Source organism: Oryza glaberrima, chromosome 5 (assembly GCF_000147395.1).
Source record: "Oryza glaberrima chromosome 5, OglaRS2, whole genome shotgun sequence".
Taxonomy (NCBI): domain Eukaryota; kingdom Viridiplantae; phylum Streptophyta; class Magnoliopsida; order Poales; family Poaceae; genus Oryza; species Oryza glaberrima.
The window spans coordinates 19,262,804-19,278,950 of NC_068330.1; the positions used below are offsets into that span (position 1 = coordinate 19,262,804).

At 42.5% G+C, this 16,147-nt stretch overlaps 1 pseudogene; it reads left to right on the forward strand.

Moving 5' to 3' along the window:
• The first annotated feature begins 7,160 nt into the window (after positions 1–7,160).
• Positions 7,161–8,408, forward strand: LOC127774995 (uncharacterized; annotated as a pseudogene).
• The last annotated feature ends 7,739 nt before the right edge of the window (positions 8,409–16,147 follow it).

Genomic DNA, 16,147 nt, shown 5'->3' on the forward strand with positions numbered 1-16,147 from the left:
TCTCCTCTACATGTGCTTATAGTTGACTTATAGCCTGCTATTGTACTCGCTCTTACAACTTTCAAGCTGGATTTTCTTTTTTTTTCTTTTTTACATTGTTTCATATATGGCTGACTATAAACGTAACGCTTATTAACGATAAAAATATATTTTAGGGTAAAACTTATATATATATATATATATATATATATATATATATATATATATATATATATATATATATATATATATATATATGTGTGTGTGTGTGTGTGTGTGTGTTCTCTTAAGTACGTACTACCCCCGTCCTAGAATATAAAAAGTTTTAGAGTTGGATACAGCTATTAAGAAAGTGAGTAGAGTTAGATAGGGAGAGATTGTAATTGGTTGAGAAGTGGAGGTAAGTGAAAAAAGTGAATGGTGGAGGATTATGATTGGTTGGTAAACAAATATTGGTGGAGAAGTTATTATATTTTGGGATAAATTCTAAATGCTAAAATTGTTATATTTTGGACGGAGGGATTACTAAACAACCAATAAATAAACTACCATAGAAAAATCAAAATTAACTCTAAACATTACAAGGCAGTCATGGTGTTAGAATTTGTATATGGAATGCATATACAAAGTCAACTATAGTGTAGGATTTGGAGTTGTTCTATGTGTTTGGATAAAGTTAGTCGAATATGTCATAGGCTCTCTCTGAAATACAGTGGTACCACCGGTTGTAACTGCACGACGACTGCAACAACTGGTCGGCAGCCTAGTTGGTCGATGATAGTGGATACCTTGATATACTGTAGCTATGTTGGATTAGAAAGGAGTGTTTTCATAATCTGTGTTTCAAGGATGTTCTCCCTCCGTCCAAATAAACGAATCTAGGAATGTGACACTATGTCCAGATTCGATGTACTAGAAAATATCATATCCAGTCCTATGTTGATTTTTTATGGGACGGAGGAAGTAGGTTTTGACTAAACATCGCTGACAAATATCATGATTTGTTGTCTTCATCACTTCAAGGTCTTCTATGGCATACTCCCTCCGTACTCGTAAAGGAAGTCGTTTTGGACAGCGACACGGTCTCCAAAACATAACTTTAACTTCTTGTTTCTATAAAAATATTTATTAAAAAGTGATATATGTATACTTTTATGAAAGTATTTTTTAAGACAAATCTATTCATATAGTTTTTACATTTTCAAACTCAACAATTTGAGAGTTATTCATGATTTATATTCCCAAGGTTTGATTTAAGCATTGTCCTAAACAATTTTCTTTACGAGTACGGAGGAAGTACTTCATAATTTGGGTATCGATGTTGATTTTAGAGTCGGTTTCCTAACACCTAGAAAAACTAAGGTTTAAGCCCTAGGCTTGACTCCAAAACTCTAATTAAATCTTTTAGAAATTGGATGAAAATTTTGAAAATGTATTACGTCTAACCAAAACTGACTAATTCAACCCTAGGCTTGCACGTTTTCTGTCTGGGTCTTCAAGGCGACAGTTGAGCTAAACACCTAGCACTCACCTCATTTCAAATGTGCTTGGATTTAACTTCCTTGGTAGAATTTGTATATTCTCGAAAAATAGCTATGCTTATTTGAGTAAGAAAATGTTGTTAGCTAATAGTTGGGAAAACGCTTTATATCGCACGTCCGACGAAATGGAAATATCGGACATCTCATCTACCCCACTGGAATGCTGCAAATCGACAGCATGATGGATCGGAAGAACCCTGTCACCGTAACATGTATGACTAACTGTTTCTTTTCATTCTTTTCTTCTCTCTTTAAATATTTTTTCTTCTAAATTACTTATCCGATCTACGAACCGATCACACCGTTGTATTCGTTGTAATTAAATCTTTACAACAAGATATCATATGATCATATTATGTCAAAAGAAAAACATGTGTTTCAAACTGTTAAAACTAAATGTTTCATACGTAACAGTGATATGTTTCAATGTACGCCTTCAGTGTGTTTCACAAAATTCCTAAAACTACCTGCTACTACTCTCTCTCCACCTCATCCATACACACATGCATGTATTTTAGCAAGCTTCAAAATGATTTTTCTCTTAAATTAATTATCCAATCTATGATCCGAGACATCATTGTATTTGTTTTAATTAAATCTTTACAACAAGATATCGCATGATTATTTTGATAAAAGAAAAACATATGTTTCAATCCGTTAATACTAGTTGTTTCATACGTGACAGCGACATGTTTCAACGGGTATCTTCACCATGTTTCATAAAATATTTAAACATTTCAGTAGCTGATTTTTTGTTTCACTTGTTGGTCAACTGCAACATTTGACCGTCCGATTTTTTTTGGCATCGGACGTCCGATGGGTAGCTTCCTCCTAAGAGCCCCTTTGAATTGGAGGAAAAACATAGGAATTTTGGAGGATTTCAATCCTATAGGAAATTTTCCTATAAAGCCCTTTGAAACAAAGGATTGAATCATATCCAATCCTTTGAAATTCCTATGAAATGGACAATCCTATAGAAATTTTGGAGGAAATTTAGCAAGATCAACCTCTTGGTAACTTTCCTTTGAGTCTATCCCTCTCATCCAATTCTGGTTCAATCAAACTGTCATTCCTGTGTTTTTCCTGCGTTTTGCAATCCTCTGTTTTACACTTGTATTCCTATCAAAATCCATTATTTTTTCTATTCCTACGTTTTCTCAAAGGGGCCCTAATAGTTGTTAAAAAAATGTTCTTTAACGGCTTAACCTGATCACAATAGATGATAATGGTCTATTGTTAGTGCTAGCAACGGTGATCAAATTTCAGTCCTCTAAAAAAAATCTCCATGCTACTGGGTGGCACAGAAGATCCAATCTTCAGTTGATGTCGCCCTTCAGACTAAGTAAATTGGTACGGCTCTCGATGTACTTGTGTTGCCAGCCAATGACAAGGCCAGCGTACAACTAAGAAGTCATGACACCAACAATTAACGACAAGTCATATGATTAAGATGTCATGAGTAGACCTAAGCAAAGCACTACCGAATCTCATCTCTCTAGCGTACATTAAATATTCAGATCGTCGTCAAAAAGAACTTTCGCATCATTAGATATTTTTTCCAACTTGTGCTACCATATAATACCAACGATGGATAATAGTTGAGCAAATGTATGGAAGGTGCAGCCAAAAATGTCGCACGAAGATGAAAAGGAGTATCTAATTTGTAGGAAATTGCCTCTTTGTAATTTTAAATATTACTTTTACTTAAAATTTGCTGGATAAAAGAACATAAGTTTTTTTAAAAAAAAATCGACCAACGAGTTTGTGTGAAACCTAAGTACAAGCCCGAGTAGGTCGCCCACAACTGGGGACTTTACCAGTGCGCTAAAATTTTCAGTTTGTTAATAGTAGATGGCAGCGCGTATCCATGGAAAGGGAACATCCTGTCAATTTTCTCTTCTTCCCTTATTTCTCTGCGTCTGATGATATATTGACATGTGAACTGCAAATTGGATCTTGTTATTTCTAATGGTCTCCAATTTTCTAAAACCATTATTTCGATCTCCATCTTGCAAGAGTTGAGCAAGCTCTTTCACGTCTTTCCTCATTCACCAGAATCAAAGTTGAGTTGGATGTTTGAAGTGGTCAATATCCTATTTCCTCTGGTTAGTAGTCATGGTCTCACTGGTCTTTTCTTTTTTTTTCTATTTTCCACTGGACCCTACTCTTGTTAGCTTGTCACTATGGCCTTTTTTATTTGAACTTGTTTACTTGATTATGTTGAGCTATGAAATGGTAGTACACCTGCAATTATTGGGTCTCTTTATATGTTTATTATTGACCATTGACACGTTGAAAGGTGGTTCCTACATCAATGCATTTTTTAAGAGCAAGTTTAACAATGTAGCTAAGTGCTAGCTTCAAAATTGCTATATTATCTATAACCAACCTAATACTTTACTAATTATGAATATATACTACCTCACATGTTCTAAAATATAACAAATTTTAGCCTTTATAATTTATCCTATAATATAATAACTTCTAAATCAACATTCTATTCTCAACAACCACAACCTTCCACCATTCAATTTCCCTACCTACCTTCATTTCTCAACCAATCAAAATCTTCCACCATTTAATTATATCTATTTTCTTAATAATTATGTTTAACTCTAAAACTTCTTATACTATGAGACGGAGGTAATACATCATTAATACATGGCTCATCTCTCTTTCTCACATGGTTTATTAGGGTTGTGTTGTAGCTGGTTATAAATTTGATCTCATTTTTTCATTGCCCTCTCTGCATATAAATATAAGAGTGATAATTTTTATGCCTGTTTGTATCATTTTGTTGCACTAAATAACAACGGATACTTCTACTGTACACTGTGTAGTGAGCAGGGATGCCCAATAGTGAGAGTGCGATATGCAGCTCTACAGTTCCTCACCTCTTTTGGCAATAGATACAACAGCAAGGAGTTGCTCTTTGGGGAAATGAAGGGATACCATTGCATAAATTAATCGTTCTTTGCCCAGGCGTTCTGATGCCTCCATCACATGACCTCACAAAGAACCAAACGAGCATTTTGGATGCATTGCAACTCCATTGCCAGGAAGAAAGTACACCAAATGCTGACACAAGAGCTTGGCCCGGAAGAGGATTCCCCTCATGTCATTTGTTTTGTTCAAAAAAGTGACTTTTGCTGGCAGTTTTGTATGACAAAACCATTCAATTTCTCTCCTTGTTGGGAGAAAGAACAAAGTAGGGAGAATCTTAGGGAGGTTGGTCATCAGCATTGCTGGCGGTTGATGCGGTTGAATATTGCGACCTTGATGCGAGAGCATTTGCTCAAGGAAGGCATCTGGTGCTGCTTATGGCAGAAACGAGAGATGCATCTTATTTGGTTAGAAAGCCAGCCACCGAAGAAAAAACGATGTGGAAGATTCGTTCGTCATGTAAGAAGATGATGACTTGATGAGCTCCTGAAAACTCATGTTCTCTCTTGAGTTTACCTGGCCGAGAAGGTAGAGTTTGTTGGACTTAATTCAGCCCATGGCTGGATGCTCATACAAGTTCGGAAAAAAAATCCACTTTACGTCTCACAAGTTTGACTGTTTGAGTCAACTTTCATTTATGCCCATCAACTATAAAACTGGGTATAAAACATCCTTCAACTATCAAAACCAATGCAAATCAAATCTCTCGACAATATTTAGAGTAGTTTGGGTTGATGTGGCATCATAGTTAGTAAAAAGAAATAAAAATACATAGGGACCCACATGTAAGTGGCGGTCGGTTCACCTTCTTCCTCCCTCCCCCTCTCTCCAGGGAAAATCTACAATGAAAATTATCGGATGTCCTGAACCTATCAATCATAAGTATAATGCTTTATTTTTGTGCTAAAATGAACTAATACTAAAGGGATTTTAAAATTTACCATGTGTCCTATGTATCATATGGATTGTACTTGTATGTAGATCTGCTCCTGCCTCTCACTTTAACCTCTCCTCTCTCTTCTCTCCCTATGGGCATTATCGACGAGGACGACCGTATGCAGGACAACGTCACTGTGCTTATTGCTCCATCCAAACGATGTAGCCGTCGCCGGATGTGCCACTTGCGTGGCCTTCTCCCTCCACCATTAAGGTTGTGCGCGAGCGCATCGTTTGCACCCCTTGATTTCATTGTCGACCGGCCACAGCGCGACAACCACGATTGCATTGTCACATGTTCTCAGCCTTGCCTCTCCGTCCATGGATCGGACTGGCCTAGCAGTTGGGGGTAGGTCATGTAAGGAGGGGTATCGTTGTTGGGAGAGGAGCCAAGAGTAGTGCCCCTCATGGAGAGGGATTGGCAAAAGGACTCAATTTGGTGACGGGTGCCGTCGATTGATGTTGTTGTTAATGCAAAGTAGTAGATCTATCGAGATCAAGAGCGACGACAACTGTGAGGGGGTGGACCAGAGCAGCTTGTGGATGTCCTAAAAGAGAGTGGTTGAATTGTTTCCCTCACTGGGTTTTGGGGTGGCAGGAGAGGAGGGGGAGCGAGAGGAATCATCATGATCGTTAGGCGGTGGTGGGGGAGGAGGGAAGAGAGGGTTGTGTGAAGAGGACAAGGAAAAAGCCCGAAGGAGGAGAAGCTTCTTTTGAAGGTTGATGCGGCAGAGCACCATGGCGGTGGTGGCATGTGACTACTGGCCCAATTAGGATTGACTTGTGCAGCCCATGAAAATTGTATGCACATGTTTAATACCACATTGCTAATTTAGTAAGGGTGAAATCAACTTATAAGAGTTTATCCATCCAACAATATAACTCTTGGGTTTATCCTTTTACATGAGACTAAGGATGAAAGTGTAAGTAAGTCCGCTCGTCGGATGGGTTGGGATGCACCTACGCGGTTCTAGAGGGCGGGTGGTAGTGGTACAAGAGTACTAGTCGGGACCAACGCCTAGCTCCAACGATCACCGCTAGCCGCCTTTCTTCCCACCATGGTCGCTTATGTAGCGACATCCCCGCGCTCGGCAGTGCCGCTGTGTGGGTTGCAACCAACATCAAGCCGTACTACCCCATCATGGGACATCTCTCTTGTGGCCATCTACAACGAGATCATCAGCACGATGATGAAGAATGCCTTCATCACCGGTCTCATCCCCGTTATATGCATCCTTATCTCCAAGCCACACTCCCTCAGCAACGTGTTCATCTCTGCACCACCATTAGCTAGTTGGTTTCTCGACGTCCTTGACTGTCTCATGTTAGGGCTGATGCTCGAGTTCCACCACACGACGAGATCGACGTTCGTCAACCCCTACCCTTACTTCAGTTACAACGACAACACGATACCATACATGCTAGCATGTGGGTCCCATCAAGTTTTTTTTTATTTTTTGTTTCTAGTGCCATGTAGGCGCCATGTCGGACGAAGACCAAGTCAATAAACCATATAGGCACCACGTTAATTTGCACTGATTTTGTAAATTGGGGGACGCTCCACACCTGGTTTTGGAGGCGAGCGACGCAAATGAAATTAGACCTAGATGTTTCAAAAACATTGCGGAATCATAAAATGAAGGCCCAACATGCGTTGCAAAAGTTGCCGGCCTGCAGTTGCGGCCCATCGAAATCAGTCCACTGTTTTATTCGGCCATATGAGGCCTTCGATTCAGCCGGCGGCCGCCCCCCGTTTTCGCCATGTTGCGGAGATACCGGGCCGTGCGGCGTGCCGCCGCCGCCGGATGTCGATGGTGGCGAGTCAGGGTGGCGGCGCGGCCCGAAACAGCGGCTACACAGTTGAAAGGTAATAAGGATTTGGCCGAGCCGTGCGAGTCGCTGGCGTTGACGACGCAAATTGACGCGACGCGAGCCCAATACTCCCCGTATATATCTCCAGTTTGCACGACCAACTGCGAGCTGCAAAAGGCGAGAGTTCAGTGGAAAAAACAGATGGTCGCTGTTCAGACCGTGCATGCGGCGCTCTTGCCGTCGACGACGACGACGCGCAGGCGGCCATCGCCGGGTAGGCTACCGAGGCGTTCCCCCATCCGCGCACGAGCCGGATCGTCCGAGACATCGTCGCCACGCGGCCGCGAGAACTGGCGGGTGCAGGAGGCGCTCGCACGGGTCGCCGAGATCCAGGTTCTGAAGGTCCGCATCGCCAGCTTCCTCGACGACTGCTCCGAGAACCTGCTCTGGCTCGCGGAGAACGCAGACGCCGAGCTCGACGCGACGGCACAGGACGGCCTGAGGGTGCTCGACCTCGACGGCGCCGCCGACGATGAGGTGAGAGCGGCCGTTTCTTGCAATTAACGCATGGCCGGGGAGTTAACACATGACACGTTCGTCCGTGGTTGCTTTTCTGCAGATAATGGAGAGGCTTTACTGTAAGTTGGGTCGTTTCGACGACGCGCAAGCAGAGAAGTGGATGGACTTGATCGGCTTGGGCATAGACGAAGGTGTATCCGTTGAAAGCATCGGTGAGGAAGCCAAACATGAACATGTGCTGGTGGCAAGGGAGAGCGGACGGTACAGGACTCGCAGGAACGTTTACCTCGGTGTCATGGGATTGATCTGGGTTGGCCTGATGCAGACCACCGTGTTCGCGGCGCCCAACGTGGAGTTGGACAAGTTTGCGGCCCTGTGTCTCATCTTTCTTGCCCATATTGTTCAGGTCTGCTTCAAGGAGGAAACTGACAAGAAACAAGCGTGTGTAAATCATGAGACTCAGATCAGCGGAAGGCAGCGGTAGACTCCAATCATTTGGTTTGGTTTAAAGTAGACAGGGATATGACAGGCAATTTGGACAGTAATGATATGTTACATGTAATAACTTTACACGTCGTAAAATTATAGCGGTTGATATAGTTTACTTAACTGTCTGGTAACCAATGGACAATATCCTTCTCTTTCTTCCCCCTTCTCCTTCCAAGTTATTTTAGCCTGAGTTTGATTTGGAGATGAGTTGTGATGGTTTAACCCTATCCTTATTTTTTTTTAGATATTTGCTCCGGTCCAACAGGTATAGGTACGTCACGATACCAAATCGTTTTTCGATCGTTGGATCTAACAATTTGGATGAGTTGTGATCGTTGGATGGACATTGTTAGATCCAACGATTGAAAACGACTTGATTTCGTGAGGTACCGGTATCTCAAGATACTTTTTGCTGGATCAAAACAAATCCCTATTTTTTAATAAGAAGGTTTCATTTATTTATTTGGCACAAGGGATAGAATGATCCTATTTTTTAAAAGAAATGGGAGGGTGGTATGTATATCAATGAGAAAGATGAAGAAGCTGATCCGGATTTAAAGGAAATATTCTTTTTTATAGATTATTTTATCCTAACTATTCTCAAACCAAACTCTATAAAATGGGTTCGTCCCGACCGATCATGTAATCATGTTCTTCTAACCAAACACATGCTTTAAATGGAGCCAGCTGATTAGGAGTCACCTGGACTCCAATGCCTAGTAGTCAATGTTAGTAAATGCTTTTGATTGCCTGAGCTCGATGATGTTGTTGGCTTCACCACTACTAGTAAATCTCCCAATGCAAATAGATAGTGTTACATGTAGACTTCCGTATTCCCTCCGTTTAAACGGAACCAATTTCATCACTAGTCAGAAATTAGTTCTTTTGTAACAGAGGAAATATTGTTTGGCTATATAAGAGTGCGACTTGTTATCTGACCCATAGAAATTGTTCCGGGTTCCAAACCTCCCCACCATGATACCACTTGTTAGAGTGCGCAGCCCGGCCCACCAACCGTGGGCCATCCAGGTCACATTGGGCCTGCAGGCTGCTCCAGCACAGACCCAACCGGAGCCACAACTTTAGATCCTGGGCCTACACAAACCAAAAGACTAGTCTGATGGGTGAGGATCGCTCCCACCTTTTAAATCGTGCTCCCCCATCATCAATTATCGATGTGGGACTAAACCCAACAGGCTAGTAACCATGGTCGTTTTTGTCTCTTCCTGAGCTGAATCTTGACACGTCAAATCCGGACATCTATGTCCGTATCCAATGTCCGTACCCCAAAAAAAAGAAATTGTTGGGTCAGTACAACACGGTGTCATATCGGAAGTTCCGAACCAAGTTCCACACTTTCACTGTTTTCACCCTGCTGACTGGGCCTTGTGGCAAGCAGGAGCACATGCCGGCCCGTCCCGCCGTGCACCCGCGCGCGCCCACGAAACACAACACCGCCGCGGCGTTACGGCCCAAAACAGGGAGCCCCATCCGCCGCCTCCTCGTCATCCGGCGGCGCCGCGCGGCTGTACGCCTCACGAGAATGGTAACGACTTCTGCTGATCCGCCGCGTCCCTTTCGTACGCCATCCAGGCCCCGGGGGGATAGCATACGCTGCGCCGCCGATCTGCAGTGCCCGCCGCCGCCTGACATTCTCGCCTCTCTGCTGCCTGCTAATTCATCGGCCGCCACCTTGTTTTTACTGCCATGCATGTAGCAGTGGTAATTACAGTATGTCGGTACACTCATTGTCATGCAGTAACAGCCAGGAGAGTTCTGACTGCGCCCATGTGATGAACTGATGATGGGGTTTGATTTCTCCCTGCAGATACTACTACTGCAGTACTGCTATCGCTAAACATGAGAGGGATCGGGGCCCCTTTCTCCTACGTCCAGTCCAATTCAGGTGCGCTTTTAATTTTTCGAATTGCCAAATCATTCCTTGCATTTTTTTTTCTAGTACACATCTAGGCAAATTAGTTACAGTATGTAACCTGAACAAGAATTTCCTCCTATCTAGAAGTGCATAATTAATTAGCATACTTTATGTACCGGAGAAACGTTGGTTTCTAGATAAGTTCGGAAGAAAAGATTTATCATCCGTGGAAAGAATTAATAGTTTCCCCTTGGTACGCACTCTTCGTTTGCTTCACGATATGTTCAGTGCTGGAGAAGCGTTCAGCATTCATCTACAGCATCCTTTGATGGCTCATGATAGCTTTCATAGGAAAGGCCAAGCAAAGTATCGAGCATGGACGGACGAGCACATTGCACCCACAAACCACACCAACTCTCTCACTCTCAGCCACAGGAGCGAGGCGTGTCGAGACGCTCTCGATGGCACACGAACAGCAGCTACTCCAGCTCGCACCGATCCGAGCCGAGCATCCGATGCAGAAAGTTCATGATCCCTTATGATTGTACACCTCTCGTCCTGTTTGGCGAAGCTTAAGATTCTAAAAAGTAGCTAATTGGTAGCCAGCTTCTCAGAATATGGAAAAAGTGGGTTTCCCAGCTTCTGATTTTTAGTTTATTTTCTGGATTCTACAACTATATCTTTTAAAAATTTAGATCAAAAACTAAGCTGTTTAGAGAAGCTTTTATTCTATAAGCTCCCAAGCAGGCCCTCATTATCTCTCTGAAACTCTGCAGTACGTGCAAGGCAGCAGCGCAACACCAACATGCGTAGCAGAGGCATCAGCATCAGAAGCAGCAGCATCAGCAGACAGTGCACCCGAAATCCAAGCGGGAGGCAATGATTAGGGGAAGGAAAATCCGGGGGGATGAAAAAAAAGGGTTAATCTTTTTTTGCGCTCGTATGATTCGATGCGTAAAAGGGATCTTTGATCGTGGTAAACCATCATCATGAGCGATTAGTAGCGGTAGTAGGCGCCTCGAGATCCGCGCTGGGCCGGAGATGCCTTCCATGATGCTGCTGGGCGCCGATGGATCATGGATGGGAGCCAAGATGATCTGCCTGCTCCTCCTCGGCTCCTCTTTACCATTCTGCATCTCTATGCTTTGCTGTAGTATAGCCTAGCTTTCCTCGACTCTGCTTTGCTAGGGGGTATTTAACTGTCTGCCACTTTTATTACATGACAATTAAAAATTTATTACTCGCAGTCTATAACGAGCTAGCTGGGCTCTTTGAGCATGTTATCTTAATGAGTTAATTTGGCTTGATTCATTAATCTTAATGAGTTAAAAATCTAGCTTAGTTCTTGAGCGGTCTAGTTAAATTCGTTAGTTTTGTTGACGCGTTAATTATATAAACCTAATAATTTTAAATTTTATTATTATCTCATATACTAACTTAATACTCCCTCCATTCCAAATTAATCTACATATAGTTTTTTTAGATTATTCCTAAATGATCTTCACATTTGTGTTCATTTATTAAGTCTATTCGTTATTTGTGCGTTGGAGTAAATAGACATTAATGCATGCATCCATGCACACAAGTATTTATAGCCCACAAGCAATATCTTAATTTGCTATTGGCTAGAAAATATTAGGGATGGTGCATGCATCGAATTTATTGCTAGAGTAAATATAGTATGGGAGAATTATTAGCTTTTTTTGGTCTTAGTGTACCTATGAAATATGTAGATCAATCTAGAATGAAGGGAGTACCAAATACTAACTAATAACTCACTTAAATATAAATAGTTTGGATGACTAATCACTAGTTAAGACACACTAACTATATAAAGATATGATGATGATAGTCTATATCAATGAGCTAAATGAGCATCATGCGAGTTGGCTCGTTATTCACGAGGTAAAAACTTAGATTTGTTTGACTCATTGTAACTCCAGTTCTAGCCAATCCAGCTTCGCTCGCTACGAACCAATCCGAGCCATAAGTTTCGAGTTTTGTTGAATAATTTGACGATGAAATTTTGATAGCAAATAATAGTTATAGTGAAGTTTGTCCGGGTTCAAAAAGTTATCTAGCTCCGCCGCTGGCCGGCTGCTGCTAGAACAGTTCTACCGTCTACGAATCTACAGGGCAGTACACTACTTCCACTCAACTGCTACTACTGCATTGTTCTCTACCGCCTAGTATGCTATATAACGCACGAATGACTTGTGGCCGGGGAAAGGGTGGTGATTAAAGCTGGTGCAATGCAATACATGCATGCACTCCTCTTTGCTCGCTTTTTCTACCCCCACTTTGGTTGGGAGCCTTTGAACCCAGTGTGGCATGCAGCAGCAGCTGATGATTCCCATGCAAATATACTCCAAATCTGCCTTTGTGAGGATGTGTTTGTTGCTAGCTACTGCTACCATCTCTCCCTCCTGGGCCACATCCCCGGCCTCCTTTGTGAGCTCCAAGGCATGCTGTCCTCGGCTATTATTTTCAAGCTCCAGCAGAGCCGCATGCCAATTGCTAATGCTCCATCATTGGGCCTATCTGCTGCTGTTTCATTTAGACCTGTTTCAGGTTCAGGCAGTCACACATGCTACTCCAGATTCTTTTAACCGAGCATCATAAGTCATTTGGTAATTTAGTATAGCCGTGCTGCAATTATGGTTGCAACTTCAACATGCTCGTATGAGTATTTAGCGTAGAAATCCGGGGGATCTTCGCGTAGAACTTTCTGCGCCTGTTAATAATTATTAGCTACTCAAGTTATGAAAGTTCAGTATTGTTTTTCCTCTTGATCTTTATACGTGCTTTCGATCAAAGTTCATTCTTAACCATCCACTTGCGCATTATTGGAAAAATTGAGGACGAGAAAAGGCTGGACTGTTAGACTGAAAATCTAAAAGCCAGAGAGTTCTGTGACAAAAAAAAATGGCTCTGTTTCAGTGACAACAGCATCTACGAGTATTTCTTTTTGCAGGCACAAGGACGCAGAATTTGCAGACGCACACTCCAAAAACTATCGTGCTGATGAGGATATCTCAGGCTCTCTGCATGCTGGTCCTGCACACTCTGCCTCTCTCTTCCCAACTGTGCACGCCATGCCATGCCATGCCATGCAAGCACACAGGTTGCAGGATCGCGAGCTTGCAAACTGCAACACACATTCTCTCATCGGGATCTGCGTCGAATGGCGGATGCGAGAGAGAGAAAGGGATAACAACAAGCAAAGCAGCGCCGCCGTGAGCTTTTGCAGTAGCAAGTTGGCAAGAAAAATCCTAACCGATCAAACGGATCGAGCAGAGATTTTCAGATTTCAGTACGACGATCGACGCGATGGCGAAAATTTACAGCGAGAGAGAGGCTTAGCATAGCTACGTACTAGTACTTCTTCTAGTACTAGCTAGGCTTAAAGATGAACAACGAATCCGTCCACATGTTAACGCAATCATCATCAGTGGCGCGGGTTGTTGTTCTTTCGCACATTCCCATACGTTTTACATGTGCAGTGCCTCATTTCTTTCTCCTATTCTTCTTCTCCTCCTCCTCCTCTTTCTCGTTCTCTTCTTTTGTGTTTTGGGTGTATGTGCATCCTTTGATGCCGAGCTCTCCCTTTTGTCAGCAGAGGAAAAAAATGGCGAGGGAGAAAGGTGTTGCCCGAAAATGCCACGGCGAGGTATCTGCTTCTGTGTGTGTGTGATACTGTGATGTGATCGATCCCGATGCGTTTCGCCGATCGATCAAAGGGGAGCACTGTTCACGATCGCGGCCTCCTTTTGCTTTCGTTGGGCTTGCTCAAAAGAGGATGGGGGGTATGTAGCCTGCCTAGCTTAGCATCTTCTTGCCCGGGGATTTCATCAGTACAGGTGAAAATGTCACCGTTAGGCCAATCATTCTCCTGCTGCCGCCCATCTGTTTAACTGTTTTTGTTCGAATATCTGCTGCCTGAAGTGACATCAGACGTCTTTTTTTTTTTGTGTGTGTGTGTGGTTTGGTAAAATTGGTAGCCTGAGGTATGAGCAGATAAAACCAGAGGCAAAATTTTCAGATATCTATTGTTAGTGCGATTTTTAACTAGGAAATTCAGTAAGAAGGTTCGTTGTTTATATTTATAAGTTAATAACAACGGAAATGCTCAGTTTGATTCGGGTGGAAACGTGATCTTCCAAGAACTGAATCTTGCTCATATCTTGCATTGTCTGAACAAAGATCCAGGACGGCGATTAATATAACCACGGCTGTGAATTAGTTTATGGCACAGCGTTATCTGAACCCTCTATTCCTTCCTAGAAGCTCGTAACATGGCCCGTTTCATGCTTTGGTTTCTCACTAATCAAGACCTGTAAGTCACCTATAGAAAAAAAAAAAGATGCTCCTGTGTGCATTGAGGCACATCGCACATGTGAGAGATGGAGCTACTGTTCCTGATCAAAGGGAGGCTAGGGGTGCAAAAGATAAGGTACCATGATTAATTATCATTCCTAAGCTCGAGAAGGGGACAACTTTGGCCTCCCATCATGTGCCCGGAACGCTCCCTTTCACCAATCTGCTAATTAGCTCCTCCTACTAGGAGCTTGTTTGATCAGATGCCCATCTTTTGTCCTAAACTCGCCTAAGTAGGACAAATCTGAAGTGGAGAGGACAGTGACAACCGGGTGCCACTTTTGTTCTCTTGCTGTTTGCATCTGTTTGGTTAGTCTTGCAGGGAAAATGACCATCCTAGCCTGCAAAGGAAACAAGGAGATGGGGATAAAAAGGGAAAGCTGGAAAGGGAAAGTTCATATCGGCTGTCAAGAAGAAAAGCGCTTCAGAAGGAATGTGATGCTTTCAGATTTTGCTTTGACTAGCTAGGGAGAATTACAATTTACCTGCAGGTGGTTAATTGTAGGTTTGTATGAGGAATGACAGTGCTTTCACGACTGCATTTGTTTGTTCTAGCACTCAAATGGTACTTAGCAGATGTAATAAGATTCCATTAACGAGATTCCCTGCAACGGTTCTTTCCACGAAATCCACAGGCCAGAAAAGGCCTGTCTGCTGAGTGGATTGACTCTGGCTGATTTATGGCACGAATGCGCTAAACTCTTTTAAAAGGAACGTTTGAATGTTTGATATTCTCACTGTGCATTTTAGAGTGACGATGGAGAATGAAGTTGTGGAGAGATAGCTTCATGAAATATCTGAAGAAACATCTCCAGATTTATCAGATATTTCACGTGGTTCAGACTTTAGAGTTCACATCGTCACGGCCTGCCCTTTTCTTCAGCTTCTCGTGTGTTCGGGGCATCTGCCTGGGAATATCTGATGAAACTTACGCGTAGGACATAATCAAGCCTGGTGCCCCAAGTCATAAGGATTTTTTACATGCAACGCGACGAGCGCTGTCTCGTGAAAGTCAAATAAAATTGTTGTAGAACTCTACATGACTTCATATCGCTCTCCTGATAAGGGCAAAAACAAAATACAGGAAAGTAGGAAACCAAAGACTGTCAACCAGTGCTGTTCTCTAGTAAAATAAACTGGTATTTTTGGCATGGCGTTGCTCGGACTTAATTGATCATCAGAAGAATTGTACTAGTAGTGCTTTTTTAGACTGATGAAGCTTTCAGATTCTAGAGTTTGAACTCGAAGAAAATGAAGGAACACTGCTGCCAAAGCATTTCTTCGGAAAAGGGAATTTGGTATATACGTCAACATTCTTAACACGTTTCTTGTTTGCTACTAGTTGCCAAGCGTGCAAACATCATTATAATGTTTAATACAGTGTCAACGGGTCCGGCTTGCCTACAAGATTCCTTAGGACCATATCAAATGCAACCAACAATACATCTTTCTGTTCCTTTTTCATTCCTTTCCCTGATGAATAAATAGTACAGAACCCACTATTGTGTTCGATGATTGCCTTTTCTAATCATAGGTTAGGAGGGAAAATACAATGATATTGATGCATGTACATTTATTGGCAAGCCTATCAACACAGTATCTTACGGTGAAGCTAAATTCCTTTTCATAAGATTGGTCTGAGTTATAAAACAATGACTACATGCATGACAAGTGA